The following is a 3,403-nucleotide window of genomic DNA, read 5'->3' as shown; positions in this document are numbered from 1 at the left end:
GAGTCTTACAGCGCGACAACCGCCGGAAAAGCCAACATATTTATTATTGAATGACTCGTGGGCGTAGTAGTAATATTTGGCTCTGCGTACACGATCAGGTGGTACTAATTCATCTTCAACTCCTTCTGATGAATCCTTCAGAGTGTAGTTATCATCGTCATCCTCGTGTTTGCATAGCAAGTAAAGATTGTTGTCGTTACTTGTGTTTGAAATAGTGGATTTAATGAAAGAACTAGAACTAATAAAATCATACCATGATGTACTAACGCTCATGAAACGCAGGAGATCCTTGACAGGTAGTTTTCGAATAATCTCAACGATAAGATCATCCGGCAAATACGAACCTCGGCTACTTCTGAACTTCATCATGTCTTGCTTGAAATATTGTCGATGGAGCAACTTAGGTGAAAGAAGAAGAGTATATTTCAAGTAACAACATTCCAAAGCTATAAACATCTGATTTGGATGATGCCTTTCCAAAATTCCTGGAAAATATTTCTGGTGCAATATAGCCAATGGTTCCTCTAGCCATAGTCATTGACACTCTGGTGCAATATAGCCAATGGTTCCTCTAGCCATAGTCATTGACACAATGCTCTGGTCCTTGGAACACAACTTGGCTAAACCAAAATCAGAAATTTTGGGAGTGAAATTTTGGTCCAACAAGATATTATGAGGTTTGATATCGAAATGCAGGATCTGCTGCGCGCATCCTTGGTGAAGATATTCAATTCCTTTAGCTATGCCTACAGCAATTTCTTGCAGCTTCTCCCAACCAAGAAAATTTTTCTTGTGATTTTGACCAGAGTATGTGAACTTTTCTAAAAGAATTATTAGGTTGGAACTCGTAAACAAGAGCTCGATTGCAGCCATCAGCGCAATACCCTACCAAGCGAACCACATTAACATGATAGATTCGCCCTATAGTGCCTACTTCATTAATAAAATCTTCTCCATTAGCTTTTGGATCGCTATTAAGTATCTTAACTGCAACAATGACGTCCTTGGTGATCTGACCTTTGTAGACTGAACCAAAACCTCCCTGTCCTAATTTATCACTAAACTGACTAGTGATCTTCTTGATGTCAGCATAGGAGTATCTTGTTGGTTTCATGGCTTTGTAATCCCTCAGGAACATTTCAATTTTCAGTTCGTCATATTTCTTTTGTCTATATGATCTAATTATATAATACAGTAATGCTACAAGGACAAGCACAATAAGACTGGCACCTGGAATTATGCCTGCAATTGGCTTGATTGAAGTATGACCTGTAAAATATTAGAGTAGCATAATGTTATTTACATTGGCTAAATCCTCATCCCTCAAAAGCAGATAAAATTATCTGTTAGAATATTAATATAAGATCCTGCTAAGGGTCTTTCTCTAAAACCTTGGAGAAAGGCCCTTACCAGAATCTTATATTAATATTCTAACATTATCAGGATCGGAACAAGTTTGTATCATGCATCTTGATGTACTGAATCCAAATATATTTAAGATGTATTTACATACCTCTAGATAAACATAAAGTACTGTAATCAGCTACCCGGACATTACTACTAGTACCATTTGTCCATCAGTTTACGGTACCCCCCTTGGCTTCACATTTCCCACAATTCGGAGTTGACCAATTGAGGGTTGCATCCCATCCTTCCAAAATATAAAATGGGAAAGAAGAATTAAAAACCTTGGTACATGATGTTATAGATGGTTGATCAAAGCCTACCAGGCTGTCAAAATAGTAGACCCGGAAAGCTTGTCCACTAAGGGAAGTGAGAAGAAGGTCCTGCTGACCTGCAACTCTTGACAAACAACTGGCAAATGTAGTATTGATAATGGTAGAAGATCTTGCTCCTCCAAAGGGAGGAGGAACTATTGCTGACGGCCATGAAGTTGTCGTGGAAACTGTTGGAATACAAGGATTTATTATGATAATAGAGTTCAGATATTGCAGAATGCAGTTGATTCAGATTTTCCAGGAGACTATTTCTCAGGTTTAGGTTTGTTAGGGTTTTGTGTAAATCTTATTTATCTGCATAAACCTTATCTCAAACAAACTCTATCTTATAAATCAAGTTTAAATCTCTCAAGCCTTATTTTTACTTGATTTATCTTTTTCAAATTACTAACAGATTAGTTTTAAAGTTTCATTCAAATATTTTCAAACAAACTTATCTTCCAACCTTATCTTTTGTTTGAAAATAAATCTGTTAGAACTTTGCTTATAAATACAACTCTTCATTTCAAATTTGTTACTAACGCTTTCACGTCAATATTTCATCATCTGAAATCATTTTCTTGTTCTATATCCGAGAGATATATATCCAGAAAACAAGAAACCTAGTTTGAGTTGTAAACTTTCACATTATATTCTTGTAACTGAATCGTGTATTATATCACTTGTCCCGAGTTGTGGGAGGTTGATTACAACGGGAAGGCCAAGTAGCTTTGCGCTAGGTAGCCGTGTGCTAGGGAAAGGTTTCTTTCAAGTGGGCCAAATTTGTAATCAAGGAAAGTTTGTAAGTACTTTGTTTTAAGTGGATATAATACATTCTCTATGCTAGTTGGCATGGGGACTTGGATGTAGGCCATAGACTAGGTGTAGGGGCCGAACCAAGTGAAAAACTTCTGGTGTTTTTACTTTTCAGTTTTTCAGCATTCTGCATTTTAATTACTGTTATCTACATTCTGAAGTTAATTGAGATTGTTCCATTCATTGTCTCATTTGTAAAGGGACTGTCCTATTTGCATAAGAGACTGTCCCATTTAACCTGACAGTTAGAATATAATATTATCTAATGAGCCATCAAATTTCATTTGGTATCAGAGCAGGTACATTTAATTCTCTTTTTAGTGTTTATTTTGCTAGCGATCCATGGCTCAACCAGATAGGTATTCAAATAATTATCCACCACTGCTTCATGGTGCTGAAAACTACAATGACTGGAAGTTTCGGATGAAAATCTTTCTCCAGCGTGATGCTTTCGAGGATGCTGTAGAAATTGGTTTTACAATTCCTATGAAAGAAGGGAAGTCGAAATCTCTCAAGGATCTTTCTCCTGAAGAAGTGAATGCAATGAACTCCAATGCTAAAGCGATGAACTCTCTTCTCAATGGCATGGTAGCTACAGAATTAAGAAAAGTATCAGCATGTACTACTGCCAAGCAGATCAGGGATACGATCAAAATCAGCCATGAAGGCACGTCTAGGTACGTGAAGTAAAATTAGGTACGCTAATGAGTGACTATGAAGGTTTCAGGTTGGAAAGAGATGAAAGCGTGCGAGATGCTCAAGGGAGGTTTCTGACGTTGATGAACTCTATCTCACTTCTGGAAAGGATCATTCCTCAATCTGAGATTAATAGGAAAATCCTCAGAGCAATGCCAAAGAAGTTTGCTCCA

The 3,403-nt window shown here is 37.2% G+C and overlaps 1 pseudogene; it reads right to left on the bottom strand.

The window, feature by feature from the left end:
- Positions 1-490: 490 nt before the first annotated feature.
- On the bottom strand, positions 491-3,197 carry LOC141713825 (rust resistance kinase Lr10-like; annotated as a pseudogene).
- Between the last annotated feature and the right edge of the window lie 206 nt (positions 3,198-3,403).

Source organism: Apium graveolens, chromosome 3 (assembly GCF_009905375.1).
Source record: "Apium graveolens cultivar Ventura chromosome 3, ASM990537v1, whole genome shotgun sequence".
Taxonomy (NCBI): Eukaryota; Viridiplantae; Streptophyta; class Magnoliopsida; order Apiales; family Apiaceae; genus Apium; species Apium graveolens.
The sequence above is the reverse complement of the archived record's forward strand: the minus strand, read 5'-3'. Positions and strand labels throughout refer to the sequence as shown.